Raw genomic sequence first — 17,681 nt, 5'->3', positions numbered from 1 at the left:
TGAAATGCATGTAATCACACTTACAGAGCACCCAGAAGGTTTACTTGCCCCCAGTGCAAAGCAGTGAAAATAGAATAATTTTGAAATTTGCAGATCATCCTTAAGAACAGAGCTTTTCAGCGGCTCAGAACTGATTTTTTTTATTAAAGAATCTTCCGTAATAGCTAGTGCATACTTACAATGCTAGTTACTTTTTTGCAATTATGTTATTCAGAAATAATTGGATTTCTGAGGTTTAATTGGGCTCTAAATTAGCCATAGCTTTCATAAAAGCTATTACAGAGATTTCTAATAGCAGCTTTTCCTGCTATTTAAGCACAGAGTATTTCAATGAGAATGATTCACCAGTGTAAAAAGTCTTGGCTGTTGTGAACTCTAGCACAGGTTCAGATTAATTATGACAATTTAGGCACCATCCTTTTGTAATTAAACATTTGCTCAAAACAGTACCCAAAGTGCACAACTCTGTCAGACAACTGTTTGCCTTTTAGAAAAATACAATTTTGTTTTCCAACTCTTTGGAAGATTAAGAAGATTTATGGCAGGTTGGCTCCCGATGACCGAGTTCAGAGGCAGGGTCAGCACCTGTTTGCTCTCACAGGTCTTTTCACCAGCCTACTTGGGAGGAGGCTGTGTGAGGTGTGCTGCTGATGTCCCTTCCCACCCGAGGGGTCCTATGCTCCACGTGCTGACCACTTCTGCACACGTGTGCTTGCATGCTACCATCCCACTGCTGGAAAAAACAGAGAAGTAAAAATGCAGTCAGCTTTTTTGGAGAATATCCTGGGGCAATTCCTTTGACTTTGTTGCAGATGACTGAGAGGTGATGATGAGGTGATTCAGGGTTAAGAGAAACAGACCTGACCTTTGTGCTTTCCTCTGGTTTGTGTCAGTGGCACCACTACTCCAGTGCAGCAGTATCTGGGATCCACACAATCTTCACCATAACCTGTAGGCTAGGCTATATTTTAGGCATCACTTTGATTAAGGAAAGGTGTGTTGCCTTATCCTACCAGACAACATAACTCCTGGACCACAATGATGCCTTCCCCACTTATGTCCTAGCCTGGGGAGGGATACTGGATAAGGACAGCAATCAAGCCACTGTCCACTAATTCCTGCTTTCTGCCTCACCCATGCATGCCACGCTTGCTACACTACCTGGTTGAGAGAGGCTGAAGTTTTGCTCAGTCCTTCCCTATTTAGTCTAAGGTGAAAAACTAATGTTCTCCCAGATCCACAACTCAAGACTATGTTAATTGTCTAACACTGGACTTGAGGATGGAGTGTGACCTACCATGGGAAAACTCAGAAGGTTTGGGAAGGCAGACTGACTGGGCTTTGTTTTTTAGCGAACAAGTTAGCAAGTCTTTACCTGTTGGTTTTTTCTTTGGAAAAAGGTTAATCTAAGAAAATTAAAAATGCATTGTGGTAAATTTGGCTCATTCTCTGAGCCACTCACTCTTCTGATGAAGCCCACTCCTTTCCAGAGTGCCAAGGGAGACCAACCCTATATTTTTTAAATTATCACAGATAAACCAGAATACTCTTCCAGTGATTCATATAAGTCTGAAAAATATTTGCCCACATAACAAAGGTTGGGATTCAGTCTCAGATTAAAACATGAGGATCTGGATGTCTACAAATACATATTTACAGGTGAACTAGAGGGCAAAGCTTCCATCATATCTCTGCAGTTTTGGTCAATACACTCAAATGAGAAAAGGAGGATTCAGCCCACTCTAATATAGACACCTTAGGGCTCAGCCCTGTGTCTGAATGCAGGTGCTCAGAGCTACCTGAGGAGCCCTGGGGGATCCCAGCTGCCTTTTGGGTGTTGAAACTGAGTGGAGCATATCTCCCAGGGTTCAAGTGTCACAACTGTGATCCCATGTCCAAGTCTGAGGCACTTGAAGTTGCACAAGAATCCTGCATTTACACAGCTGAATTGATATCAAAAAGTCAAAACACTGAAAGAACTTTGGACACTTATGGACTTCATAGGTCATCATAAAATGCCATCATCAACTTAATTTACTATATTACTATGAAGTTCAAACAATTTTTGATCTGAAAGACATGACACAAATCCAAAATCTGCCAAAATTAAATATGAAAGTTGAAACAATGCAATTAAACCTTTTACTCTCACATATTTTTTCCTTTTCCTCTGAAATGCTAGACTTTGCATTTTCTGGCAAAGAAGTCCCCTAGTGATAGGGAGTCCCCTTCACGGGTATACTTCAGGCAAATGGTGAGTGATAACATTTCAGTATCTTGCAGCAGATGCTTTTTGGCTTTATGTGTAATAACTTGGAGGATTCTTTGAGATCTACTTCAAGGCTGAGAATGCCTTTTGGAAATTCATTGAAAAAGCACATTTTTTTCAACTGCCTGAGAAAATTCAAGGTTCTTTTGTGTAAATAGGGAAAAACAGTATCAAGGCATGAGTGAACTCTCAATCCTTTTCTAGACAACTGGAGTTTCACAATTGACTTCAACAGAAGCAAACTTAAACCTTCTAAATCAACATTCCAGTTTGCCATGCACTAAGTACAAATAAAACCTTACTAAATTGCAAGAGGAACTTGGTGAATTGAGTCAATTCACTAAGGTAAATGATAAAAACAAATGTAATCGGAAGAGATATTAAAAACATTATTTCAGTATATGAACTTCTTTTGGTGCCTGTTTCATATAAGCAAAGATTTATCAATATTCATCAATAATATATTCACCTATGATGACTGTGAATAATGTGATGTTTAATATTCCCTAAATTTTCTAGATAACCTTAGTGAAAAGTCATTAATTATAATATTTATCTGTTACTCAAAAAATAACATGATATAAAAGGACACCTCAATTTTCCTCTTTGATGTTTCAAATACAACTAGGTCACATTAATCAATCAACAATGTGCTTATCATACACTGTAGTCAATTATGTCCCAACTATCAGTGACAGTTTTCTGGCTTGCAATCTGGACACATATACTGTCATGATAACTACGTTCTTTTCAGCTCTTTCGTATTTTACAACCAGTGCTATTTCTTGAGCACATCAAAAATGTACAAAAAGGGCGTCAGGTACTTCATAAGCCCAATTCCTTTCTGTGCTATTAGTGTATTTCCAAAGAATAAACTTTCAGTGCACTGAAATCCAAAAAAAATAGGATAAACTCCCTTTCTCTGAAGAGAAAGTTACACATTAAATAAAACTGGCAGTACTACAAATAGAACATTTGCATTTGCTGATTGCAAGGCTGCAATTATAGTTCACCATTTTAATGAAGTCATAAACTATTTGAGCTTACTTCTTTGGTTTATTGCACCATGATAACCTTTTTATTTTGAATTGTAGACATATAAACTACAAATATTAATGATATCTCTGTGAAAGACATTATTATTACTGTTTGCCAGGACATGATTTATATTCTGGGCTATTGGTAAAGATGAGTCAGTATCTCCCAAATGAACTTTGACACAGTTTTAAATAGAACTTCTCACCTTCAGACAAATCATATCAATCTTCACCTTCCTGTTTTTATTAAAATTACTCTGAATGAATGATACACTCATAGATCTTATAATGAAGTATTTCTCCATTGGAAAATGCTGATTGGTGAGTGGTGCAATTGCTTATTTCAACAATACCTCACTCTAATTCCCCTTGAAAAATATTTTTTATAAGAACAACTGAACATTTTCGATTTTGTGAAGGACAATATTTAATCTTTCTTTATAAAACAAACTTATTTTCAAATACCGAAAGTGAATTATTAACACAATATAAAGCAAAATTATGGGATAAACACTCCAAAAATAATTACCCAGAATTTTTATTTTAAGTTAATTTCCTGTTAATGAAATCTGAAAACATTTTTTAATATATTTGCTCAAAATAGGAATTTGTTTTAGATTGTGGAGTTTCCCACGAAATAGAATAGGCAGGTTCTGTGAGGTCACAAGCTCAGCCAGGCTAAGGACACAAGCACTGACTGAAGAACCTTCTTCCTCCCACAGAGGTGATAGCTTCTGCAGTACCATGCTCCAAGACTTCTTGAAAATGAGAGAATATGACATTCTCTATATATTTTTTTCATCTTTCTTGGGTAAAGTTTGCTCCAACTGGCTCATAGATGGAGACTTGAGAAGGAAGAAGCTGTGTGAGTTCTCAGCCCTTCCAAGTGCATGATGAGACACATTTTACATCTTCCTTTTTAAGTGCCAGCAGCAGAATATGGAAACGAGAGTGAATTTGAATATCAAAAGTCATTCTCCAGTTTAACCACTCTTAAAACCTGTCACATAACATTCCCAGTAGTAATTAGCTACCCTGTTGCAACTCAGAAGCACAAGTACCACAGAGGTGGTTGAATGACCCTATCTGTTGCAAATTGTTAATTTACTCGGGATAAAAATAAAGAGAAAGGAATTTTTAAAAATGTTGTACACAACTAACAGTTCAATAATAGCTGTTTGCTCGGTTTTATTGTTTTTACATCATATTTTGATGCTCAAATACTCATTGGGATATTCAGAAGGTAATGCAGTAATAATTTATGAAATAAGAGGATCAGATATGCAACTGTTTTCCTAGTGGTGCATTTCCTATCATATTAGCAGTATAAAAATTGTAAAAAGCTGATGGTGGCAGTGGGTTCCCACTGAGACATACTCTATTACAGTGGTATCCATGTCAGCTTTTTGCTTTTTAATCACAGCTTTGACATTCAGTCAAAGTGGTTTTCAGTGTTTTTCTTTTAAAAATCATATAAGTTTTCACGCAGGAGCCCGAATAATTTAGATGGCATTCCTTCTCCTACATTAAAGACAATTAATGAAAGGAGTGCAGCTAACTTCCACTTTGGATCTCCTACATTAAAGACAATTAATGAAAGGAGTGCAGCTAACTTCCACTGAGGAAGATGCATGTACCAACACTATTTGTGTGTGCAGGCTGTAAAGAAAAAGTCCTTTCTTAAAGCATAGCTTGAGCCCTAGTAGGTGCTGTGACGGGACATGAGAGGCTGTGAAGTATTCCTAATGGAGTTTGAAGGTACATTTCTTTTGCCTTCACAAACATTGTTTTGCTATCAGTGCAGGAATACACATAAAAACTGCTAATAAAACCTGACCTTTTGATATTTAGTTAATGTAGTATACCCAAAACAAAGACAGGCAAGACCCAGAAATTCTGACCTATCCTTACAAAGGTAAGGTTAAAATGTTGCTGAGAGAGATATGCTGATATGTTGGTCAGCTCAAATAACTGGACTTGGTGAAAAGTGGTCTTTCAATACCTTGAAAAAAAATCCTAATAGTTCGATATTTTTCTTATCAATTGTAAGAGATCTTTCTCTCAGACCTTTGCCATTGCCAACTGCCAGCAATGGCTCTTGCTCCAGAGTGGGCAGAAAGCTTCCTGTATAAAGCCTTGTTTGGACTGTAGTCATGCTCTGAAAGACATTGCATGCCCATAGGAGCAAAGAGTAGGAGGGGGGCTTTGACAGAGTGGTGGTGTGAAGTGGCATAGGAACTGATTTAGAATTTCCTTATTTTCCACAATAATGCCTTTCAAGTTGAATCATCCTGGTTCTACAAAATCATTGGCTCTATTCTTCAACCTTTAGTTTCCTTTTTTTTAAACCATTCCCAGATATCTATTATATTACTACCTCCCATCAGAGACATCATCTTTCTTAGAGTAAACTGAAAATCACTGGTTATGACAAAAAGGAATTCCCATTAACAAGTCATCATCTAATCATTTTAGGATCTTTGTATCCTATTATCAGCTTTCTTATGAAGTACCATTTCTTAATGACAGGGATTTGACTAATACCGTGTGAACTCTGCTAATAAAATTTGAAAGTTAGTAGCAAGTGTGTACTTATGGAATAAGGTATCATCTTTTTCATGCTTGCACATAATTTTAGCTTGTGATTTGATCAGATGCGAATGTTGAAAATTAATTTTCATGAAATCAACTGAGGAAGAAATAATAGAGTTACCAGCACTTTCTGCTGGATTAAAATGTACTGGCATTGAATTCCATAGGGCCTCAAAAGGAGTCAGATTTCTCTTCTCTGTGTCCACAAAATTTCTTTTGTGGGTGACAGAGGCAATCCATCCATTTAGTATTTTCTTTGAGGGCGACGGTACAGCTTGGATATGAAACATGTAACGCTTACTGTATTTCAGCTGGTTTCAATGAAGGCCAAGCAGAGGGGAGAGTCCAGGTCCCTTCAGTCCTGGTCTTAAACCCCATGTAATGAACTCAATGCCTGACTAATTTCTGCCACCTCCCTCATTCTGAAATGCCATGTTTCTTTCCCCATGTTCCATCTGTTGCCAATCCAGGTTGACTTTACCTTAACCTGAGTTGCCTAAGACATCTGCCCAGGCTTTTCAGAGCGTAGAACTTACACACTAGTGTAACACATCACTTCATAATTAGAAGTCTACATGAAACCATGTTAAAATAAAGAAGAAATTTATCTCCTCTCTTTATTTTTGTTCCATATGGATTCCTCCTTGTATCTCTAATTCAGGGACAAACCATGACAAAACACATTTATATTTAATAGCTCATCTTCCATTAATCTGAAGACACATTTCTTATGTAATAACTTGTGGAAAATACTTTCCAAGCCAGAAAAATTTAGCAATTTTTTTTCATAGTCTTGAAAAGACAAATATAGCTTTTGATCCCTTTCTCATTGATGATCTTCATACCACCCTTCCTCCCACCTTTAAGGAAAAAAGGCATCCATTTATTTTTAGAAAATAAAACCTTCTGTGGGAAACAGTCACTTTGAATCTATTTAAGAGATACATACTCCTCTAAAGAGTAGATATGAACTCACAGAAATAAAGTTTTGCTTTATCTTTTCATAGGTAGAGTGACTCCAAGATTCTGAATGAAGAAAACCATTAATAAATTTTAAGGGGTTTTTTTCTGATCAAATGACAGACCTAGAGATCCCTATCTGAAATACTATACATAGAATCACAGAACTTCACAGACAAAAATTACTGTTGACAGACTGTTCATAAGACAGCCTCACAGTGGCACAGTGCCAGGCACTAAGGTCAGGGACTGTCCTTTCAGTTTGTGTTTATACAGCATCTACCATTGGCTCAGACGAATGACTGATGTTCTTAGATCTGCTACCACGTAAAGAGCCATACATTTTTTATCAAGTACAATGTCACTGAGTGCAATAGGTAGTATCACAAATGACAGCAAGTAGAGCAAAATTGTCCAAATGGGCAAGTTACTTATCGTCTTTCAGTATTCTTGGTATCTTTGCTACGGAAATCCATGTAAGGGGATAAAATAAGCACAGTAATGCTAATGGAAGTCTTTACTTTGATTTCCATAAGCCTCACATCATGCTTTTACTTCCTAATTTGCAACATCTGATAGTTCATAATACAGCCCTTATAGTTGTTAATTTGAATTAGTGACATTCTCCTACCTGATTGATTTTAAACCAATTTATATAGACCTGTCTGTTTAAGCTGTAAATGCTGTTGAAGATTACAATGGTATTACTGCAGTCTGCACTATTTCAAAGCTTATGGTGCTGTATATTACCAAATCCTTGAAAAGGATTTGACATCTTCAACACCACTTCTAGTCGCCTAAGAGCTATCACTTGTGAAACAAGGCCCTGAAAGCCTGGGCTAACTCTGCTAAGTGTCAGAAAACAGCATTCACTCTGCCAAAAAAGCTAGAGCAGGAATTTCAAATATTCAGCATAAAAACAGAGAACACTTTTTTATTTCACTGACTTTCAGGTAGCTGGATTTCAGTTAATTACACTGAGAAATTATTTTCCTGATTTACAGATTCTGATAGTTTCACTGATCCATTGCTTAAACTCAACCTGTACTTGCCATTGTGATTCATGCATTTTAGTAAAGAATTACCTGTTTGAAACAAATACTGGTTTTGCGCACAGGAAAAAAATCCCTTGATAAATATAAGTCACTGTTCTGCTCTAACTGCACTAGGAAGATAGATTAGTGCTGTAAATTAACCCACAAGCAGACTTTATGCTTTCTTGCTCCTTAAAACAAAATCAGTGCATGGCTAAGTAAACCATCTCTGAAAATACGTAGCTCCAATTGCTCAGCCAGGACAGAAAACATTATTAATAATCCCCAGCCTTGGTTTGAAAAGTTTAGCTAATGGCAATAGTCTATAGAAGAAAGGGAAGCAGAGCACCATCTGCTGTACAGCCCTGCAAATGTTTCAGTACAAAAACTGCAAGAAAACCATCCCTACCTTGAGCTTTCCAAATAGTTAGGATGATGATGAGCTTTAGATGGACACCGACTAAAATTAGAGAGACACATGAAGACCCAGGGTTCAGAGTAAATCATCAAAAGCTACAGGAAGAAAACAAAGTGTGAAGTGTTGTTTCGTGGAAGGGACAGTCACGGCTGTGATTTTTAAAAGTACAGAATTTGACAGCCTGTATATGTATATCTATATGCTACTATATTGACATGTCATTTGGCTCAGGCTAAAATGCTGTTTTGAAAAAACACTCAGAAATTGTGTTAATATGCCTACATTTCAAGAAAAAGGAAAATTAATAGGCTTAGGGGCCACCGACAACATCTTTGTGCAAATCCTCATCATTTATAAGGGGTCAGTAGCCATTTGAAAATGAGCCTTTTGATGAGAAAGTTCTTTGTTGGAATCTCAAAAATCAGATCAAGCTTGGGCATGCCTGTCACATGCTGGAGAGAATGCAAGAGTTAGGAAAAGCAATGCCAGTGACTCCTGAAGCACCTAGCAAGCCTGAGGGTAACCTGTCATCAGACACATTCAACAACAACAACAACAACAAAAAACAAACAAACAAAAGAGCCACTGATCAGTACAAGAGTGATGGAAAGTGATTGATTTCTGCCTTGCGAATAGAAAAGAAACTTCACGTCAGACTTTCAGCTGCCCAAATCAACATCAAGACCATCATCCCTAACAGATGAGGAAAAGCTACTTTTAAAGACTATAGACTTCAAAGCCAACTGAAAGAGCAAATAAGGTGTGTTATGGCTCCTTCTCAGTCCCAAAGAGAATGAGGGACTGTCCATAAGGCTGACATCCCAAGACACACACTGTCTTTTGCTCAGAAAAGCCACTGAGGCTCACCCACTAAACAAAGGGTAATACAAATGAGCAATAATGATGCTATCCACAACAGCTATAAGACCAAGAACTGGCTGTGAAACTGAGTCACAAGCTTAGAAGGTGTTGCAGCCCTTGTCTTTGCAAGAAAATGCCCGAATGGGAACAGGAGCATTCTGGGGATCAGCACATGATTGTGCTAATTCCATAGTATTACCAAAGAGGCTTTGGTTCTTTGCTGTGTGAGAAGACTATCACAAAGATGAGGCATCTTCCCTGAGCTAGATGATGGGGATGGGGAGCAGAACGAAGTCCCCATAATCCAGGAAGGAATGATTGGCAAACTACTACACCACTTAGATGCACACAAGTCTATGGAGCCAGAGAACTCACCCAAGGGTACTGAGGGAGCTGGCGGAACTGCCCAACGAGTCACTTCCCATCATTTACCAGCAGTCCTGGTCAACATGCAGGTACCAAGGGACTGAAAGACGATAACTGTGATGCCCATCTACAAAAGGGGCTGGAAGGAGGATCTGGGGAACTACAGGCTTGTCAGCCTGACCTTCATGGTGGGGAAGGTCATGGAGCAGATCATCTTGAGTGCCATCATGCATCACACACGAGACAACCAGGGGATCAGGCCCAGCCAGTATGGGTTTAGGAAAGGTAGGTCCTGCTTGACCAACCCAAGCTTCTATGACAAGGTGACATGCTTAGTGAATGAGGGAAAGACTGTGGATGTTGCCTACCTGGAGTTCAGTAAAGTTTTGACACTGTTTTCCACAACATTCTCCTGGAGAAACTGGCTGCTCATGGCTTGGACAGGTGCATTATTCATTGGGTCAAAAACTGGCTGGATGGCCGGGGCCATCGACTAGTGGGGAATGGTGTTACATCCAGTTGGCAGCTGGTCCCCACTGGTGTTCTTCAGGGCTCAGTACTGGGGTCTGTCCTGTTTAATATCTTCACTGAGAACCTAGACAAGGGGATCCAGTGCACGCTCAGTCAGTTCACAGACAACATCAAGCTGGGTGGGAGCATTGATCTGTTGGAGGGTAGGAAGGGTCTGCAGAGGGATCTGGACAGGCTGGATCAGTGGACTGAGGAAAATTGTATGAGGTTCAACAAGGCAAAGTGCCAGGTCCTGCATTTGGGTCACACCAACTCTATGCAGAGCTACAGGCTTGGAGCAGTGGCTGGAAATCTGCTCAGCAGAAAAGGACCTGGAGGTGCTGGTCAACAGCCAGCTGAACATAAGCCAGCAGTGCACTCATGTGGCCAAGAAGGCCAATGGCATCCTGGCCTGTGTCAGAAATAGGGTGGCCAGCAGAACTAGGCAACACTAGTACTCGGCACTGGTGAGGCCATACCTTGAATTCTTGTGTTCAAAAAGGTAGTTGGAGATGCTACCTTCAGGTGCTGAAGGTATGTCCATTGTGGTGCTGCATCAAGTCCAAAGAAGGGCAACAAGTGATAGTTGCACAAAACCTGCAAAAAAACCCTAAAACCAACACCAACCTGACAGTGTGATATAAATAAAGAGGGGCTATGTATTTATTATAGCATCACAAGGGTAGCAAGAATGAAGAGGACCATCTGAGGAGCCTGTCAGGTAGATGGATACCAATGAATGCAGAAGGTGGAAGCACAGTGACTAAACATCTCTGTGACCTGGTGGAAAAGGCTGGCGATGTTCTGCTCACTTCAGCCCCGCAGCTCACTTAGTGTGGTTTCAGCGATGCTAGGAGAAAGGCTGACTCAACACTTCCCTATTTCTAAAAGCAGTAGAAATGTTTTGATTTTTTTCCTTGAGCACTAAATAATGCCCATGATGGGTAAGGATAGTTTATTGCATTGACCAGCCAGAAGAAACACAAGGGGTTTCTAACTCCTTCTCTTAAGAGGAAAAAGTTGTACTTTGTCACTGTCCATGCCCTTCTACAGGCCTCTGTAAATGAGAAATTAGAGTTCCTTGCATAACTTACTTTACATCAACCATTACCAAGTCAGGCAGCTCTAATAATAGCCTGCAGAAATCTCCAATCCACTGTTTGGTCCAGTTTATAGAAGCATCTGGTAAGACCCCAGAATGAAAAGGTAGTCACGGTCTGGTCAGTAGGGAATCCTTATCAGAATGGAGCTGCCACTATCATCCTAATTTGGACAGAGCTGCCTTTGTGTCATTGCCATTTTGTTTGGACTTTGTAGGCTGTTCCTGTGTCAAGATACTGTTCATATGATGATTGTTTGTTCTCAGAATTGATGCCCAGCAGCTGAAATTGTACAAAGCAGTAAAGAGCTGTTTTTTGCCATGAAGAACTAGTGAGCTAGGCTGACAGCAATGTGTGAGAAGAAGTTGAAACAAATGAAGAGCAGAGGGGAGGGCAGCAGTCAGGTTTGCAGCCTCCATCACAGACTCCCAGACTACGAGCAAGCAGACTGGGCAGCAGTGGAAACGTTCCCATCAGGGTGACTCTAGGGATGGGATGGTGGGTCTGGGGCCCATGCTGGGTGCAGCCATGCACAGACCACACTGGGGGAGGCACAGGTGTACGGTGAAGGTGTGAGGCAGGTAGCGAGAACTGAGGATGTGGCAGGGAAGGGAACACATCCACAAGTCCCAGGAAGAGCAGTCTACTCTGGAAGAGGCTTGGTCAGCAGTACCCATTAGCCAGGGGGACAAGGGAATACACAGTCAAATGCAGAGAGGAGATTAAAAAGAATGATAGTCAAGGGAGACTAACAACTGGATTTTACTTTAACAGTTAAGCTGTCAGTGATTGTAGAGAACACTAGTCAAAAAGAAGACCACCAAAAGGAGTCAGATTTCACCCTAAAACTGAGACCTCAACATATGAAGGAAGCAGAACATTTCAGCACCCTTCTGTCTCTCCCCCTTCATAGGACACTTTCACAGAGTTCATTAAGTCCAAGACAGAATACAGGAAAAGCCAGTCTCCTTGCCTGGAGAAATGCAGTACTGTGATCTTTCACACCAGTCTGGCGTGAAAACCATTTTTTTCTTCTGTTCAGGTAACAAAATCAAAATATCATCATTCAGTTTATTCTGCAGCTATGAGAGGGCTAGGAACTTCTTATTTCTCACAGCTGTTGAATTGCAAGTTTTTTCACTTAGTTTTTATCACTTCACTGAAGTGAGTGACCAGTTGAAACTGTACACTATTAGACCAATTGTTTTCCAAAACAAACACAGCGTGAAAACAAAGAAGAAAAAAAAAAAGAAAGAAGGCTTTGGGCATCAAAAACATGGCCATGCTCCTTCTATTATACTCCAGACCACAGGAGTGTGTTAAATTCACCAAAAAATAAAACTATTGATATGTTAAATTAATATGTTTTCTTACAAAACTTAGTTTTGCACCAGGTAACTCCTATCAAAAATATACACGAAAAAGAAGTTCAAAGAACACAGCTCGTAGCAGTACTCTTAATACAAGTTTAGAAAGCAAACTAAAAAACCTGAGTTAAACACACATCTGATACTATTAAAGTTGCACTGTTGTGCTCTCTTTCCCCTGAGATTCTGCTGAATCTAGGGCTGATAGATGACTGTAAGCAGTAATGGTCTCTTAAAATCAAGACCAAATGGTGAAAGAAATGCAAAGCAGTTCATGAACTCTTCCTGTCCACGGAACCAATTACATTATTAAAGACTGCCAAAACATTCTGTATTTTAATTGCTGTTTGAGATATCACTGCATCCTGAAAAATAAAGTTGTTTCTTTTCAATTAGTGCCCAAGAGATATTTAAGAACAAAATTGCATGAAAACAACAAGAGTTACCAGAGGTTTTATAGAGAAGAGTGCCACAATTACCTTAATTTCATGCATTTCCCAAAAGAGTAGAATGTCAAATTCTTCACCTATCTCATGTTCTCTACAATTCACAAACGTACCCCATTGATTTTCAGTCCATAGAGTGCAGGGTGAAGACAAATAATAATTTTATAGAGGAAATATTGATTTAAAACCATTGATTCAAAGCCCTAGGGTATCAAAAGATTAGTTACTTGTAAGGAATGTACTAAAGGTGGCTTTCAGCTACTTCATTATTGAAAAACACAAAGCAAATAAACCCTGCTATTCAAAGCAGCAAGATACCAATGCAGAGGCTGTTACAAAGTAAGCCGATTCGACCAGCAGAAAGAAACCCAAACAGGCATTGACAACAACTGTTTCAGTGACAAAACATAAGTGCTACATCTTCCAGAGGAAAAAACCTGACTCACACCAGCATGACTATGTGACCCCCCTGTCATCAGAGCTGGGTGGACTGGGGGATGCTGCAGGCTGATCCCGCATGCAATGTGGAGAGGAGTGGGCATGAGGCATGTTGGATGTGCAGAGCTGCACGGTGAGGCATGGCCATGGGACAGGGAATTGCCAGCTGGTGTCTGCTCTGCTGGTGAAGGCAGTGGGTGCCAATACACAGCTCTGAATTCATTGGAGCTGGCCCTGTGGAAAACAAATTACCTGACAGTACCAAATTTAATCCACTCATAAACTACTTCCACAACCTCCTTATAAAACTCAGGACTGGAAATAGTGAGGGAGGGTTACCATCACTAGACCTTGTGTTTTTCTTTAACAGAGTGTAGTGGCATGACCCTGGCTGGACAGCAGGTACCCACTAAAAGCCTCTATCACTCCCTCCTCAGCTGGATAGGAGAGAGAAAATAGAACAAAAGGCTTGTGGGTCAGGATATGGACAGGGAGAGATGACTCATCAGTCACCGTCATGGGCAAAACAGACTTCACTTGGGGAAAAATTAATTTATTACCAATCAAATCAGGGTAATGAGAAATAAAATCAAATCTTAACCACACCTTCCTCCCACCCTTCCATCCTTCCCAGGCTCAAGGTCACTCCCAAATTCTCTCCCTCCTCTCCCCTGGTGCAAGGAGATGGGGAACGGGGGCTGGAGTCAGTTCGTCACATGTCTCTGCTGCTCCTTCCTCCTGTGGGGGAACTGGACACGGTACTTGAGGTATGGCCTCACCAGTGTCAAGTACAGGAAGACAATCACTGCCCTAGTTCTGCTGGCCACACTATTTCCGATAAAGGCCAGGATGCCATTGGCCTTCTTGGCCACCTGGGCACACTGCTGGCTCATGTTCAGCAGCTGTCAACCAGCACCCCCATGTCCTTTTCCACTGGGCAGCTTTCCAGCCACTCTTTCCCCAGCCTGTAGTGCTGCATGGGGTTGTTGTGACCCAAGTGCAGGATACAGCACTTTGCCTTGTTGAGTCTCATGCAATTGTCCTCAGTCCACTGATCCAGCCCGTCCAGATCCCCCCGCAGATCAACACTCCCTCCCAACTTAGTGTCATCTGCAAAACTTACTGAGGGTGCACTGAATCTCCTCGTTCAAATCATCAATAAAGATACCAAATAGGACTGGCCACAAAACAGAGCCGTGGGAAACACCACTGGTGACCAGCTGCCAACTGGATGTAGCACCACTCACCACCACTCTCAGGGGCTGGCCAGTCAGCCAGTTTTTTACCCAGTAAAGATGGTACCCATCCAAGCCACGGGAAGTCAGTTTCTCCAGCAGAATGCCATGGCAAGCAGTATCAAAGACTTTACTGAAGCCCAGGTAAATGACATCCACAGCCTTTCCCTCATCCACTAAGTGGGTCACCTTGTCACAGAAGGAACCCAGGCTGGTCAAGCAGGACCTGCCTTTCCTAAACCTGTACTGGCTGGGCCTGATCCCCTGGTTGTCTTGTGTGTGATGCATGATGGCACTCAAGATGATCTGCTCCATGACCTTCCGTAGCACCGAGGTCAGGCTGGCAGGCCTGTAGTTCCCTGGAGTAATATTAGCAGTTATTTTTGGCCAGCAATTTAGTTACCTGGCCTTCTACATCTATTCAACCCTGGATCACAGTAGGTGGGAGGTAGCGAATACTGTTTCCAAATTGCTAAAAATGAATGCAGATCTTGAACGGGACTATTTGGCAGAGAGTTGTTCAAGCTGCTGTTAGCCAGTTCTTATGAGCATACAAAGACAGTAACTTTTGGAAATTTTCTATTTAGCTTTGTTGGCATAGATGGATTCCTTTCCAGAAATGAAAGGCAGAAGGGCCTTCTATCAGTCCCAGAAGTTGAACATTCTTTATTTTTATCATGCATTACCTACACAAAGGCCTTCTTTTCTGATCAAAATTATCTTGGCAAACTGAAACTGGCAGCCAGAACTAGAAATGCTGACTGAGGAGCAGAAGTAGAGGTTACCATAATTCACATATCAGCCCAAACTCTCAGATTGACAATACTATACAGATTTAATGTGTACATGCTGTAACAGTCAGTTGACCTGAAGCTAATTTGCTTTAGAATCACAGAAAATCTCAAGTTGTAAGGGACCCATAAGGATCATCGTGTTCAACTTCCTGCTCCTCAGAGGACTAACTAAATCAAATGGCTAAAAGCATCATTCAGATTCTCCCCGTACTCTGGCAAGATTAGCACTGTGACCACTTCCCTGGGGAGCCTGCTCCAGTGACTGACCACCTCATCAGTGAAGAACCTTTTTCTAATGTCCAATCTGAATTTCTTTGATCATTATTAGATCACCTTAGAGGTTACTAACAGGAGTAACTAACACAGAGTGGATTTTTCAGATATACTAACTCGGAGGAAAAAAAAATAGAATTACATTAATATTTGCATCAGAAACCCTATTACAAGATGTTTTCCTGCCAAGTCAGGAAACAGAACACATATCACTTACTATCTACTGATTTCTCTTTAACCAGAGACCAACACTTAGCATTTAAATAATTTTTAAAAATATGTTTCAGGAAAAAAAAAAGTGTTCTTTCCTGGACATTTTTGCAAATACTTGGAATGCCAAGGAATAGATCATAAATGGATCCAGCTTTGTCTGGGATTCCCCTTAGTCCACATTAGGAGTCTGCATTGTGGCACTTGCTTCCAAGCTAACCTCCTAGTCTCTATCAACAGGGAAAATCCAACTACTTTTAGAGTAAAATTTCCTTATATGTCTACCTTAGGATGAGCTGAATCATGTTGCAGAATTCTGCACCATATTTACCTCCTTTAATTTAGAAGTGGCCCAGAATCATCAATTCAGATAAGTTTGATGTTATGAATCCAACATATGCTTTCAGTAAAGGAACTATAACATTTCCTGATGCACAGACTCCATTAGGTAGTGTGAGAGCCTGAAATGTTAAAGGTTAATGGCTCAAACAATCGGACATTTGCAAAAGCAGCAGGTGCTTTGCTCTAATCTGCCCCCAGGGATCTACTAACAAGAACTTCAGGGAAGGATCATAACAGGTAGCACCAAAGAATATTTGAAAAGCAGCACCTGGCATATTGTATAAATAACAGCCAAAAATCCTTCTCTTCCATTACAAAGTTATGAGGTTCAATATCATTGCAGTGAAAAAAAAGAACTGAGTTGTACCTACATTTTAGCTGAAAACAACAGAAATAACTATGGGCTACTTCAGAAAAAGTTATCCAGGATAACTATACATAAGACCATTAGGAATAACAACATATTTCTGTATCAATATCAGTTTGTAACTCAAAGGATTGCCATATAAAAGGTAATCTACAGGCCAGTTCAAGGACACCGCAGACAAAAGTTAGAACACTCTGATGGAAGTAACACTGACTGTACTATCATTAGGATTTTTTCCTTCACTGAAGCAGAAATGTTTGCATGGAAAGAACATCTCAATTCTTTTAAAGTTCATCATCTGTTTATTTCCTAGTAATTTGATGAGATAACTAGACTGCTAACTTTAGGGAGAAAATAAACTGCAAGAAACAAACTCTGTTCTAAAGCAGGTACTAGCCTAGCCAGCAAGATTTATCCTTGGTGCAATCTGAAGGGAATGGGCATTATGTACATTCTCTGAAGATTTGGTTTTCAACAATTTTAACAACATGAGCACAAACTGACTTGCAGAAGGTTCCCTCTGAACATTGGAAAACACTTTTTTTACTGTGAGGGTGACCAAGCTCTGGCACAGGTTGCCCATGGAGGTTGTGGAGATATTCGAAGATATCCTTGGAGATATTCAAAAGCCAACTGGACATAGTCGTGGGCAAACAGCTTTATGTGGCCCTGCCTATGCAGTGGGGCTGGATCAAATGACCTCCACAGATCCCTTCCAGCCTCAATTCTTTTGTGATTCTGAGATTTTTTAGAAGTTCTAGGAGCTACTCTGAATTTGGGTTCTGCTGTTGAGGCTCTAAAAGGCATTTCCTATTCAGTTTACCAGCTATTTCACATCCATGAAAAGTTGGTGCACCATCCCATCATTCAAGTCTCAGAAGTCACTTTTTTCTCTGTCATGTCTATGTTCAATCATGATATTAAAAAATTAGAATATGGGGGACAGTATTCTTCTTTCCTGTGTGTTTGTACTACACATGTACAGGCAACTTTGTGCACAAAATAAAGAACAAAAGAAAAAGATAGATAGGGGTAGGGCATTCATTTTTTGTTTGATTTAAT

This window comes from Pseudopipra pipra, chromosome 5 (assembly GCF_036250125.1).
Source record: "Pseudopipra pipra isolate bDixPip1 chromosome 5, bDixPip1.hap1, whole genome shotgun sequence".
Lineage (NCBI taxonomy): Eukaryota > Metazoa > Chordata > Aves > Passeriformes > Pipridae > Pseudopipra > Pseudopipra pipra.
Note: the sequence above shows the minus strand (reverse complement) of the source record.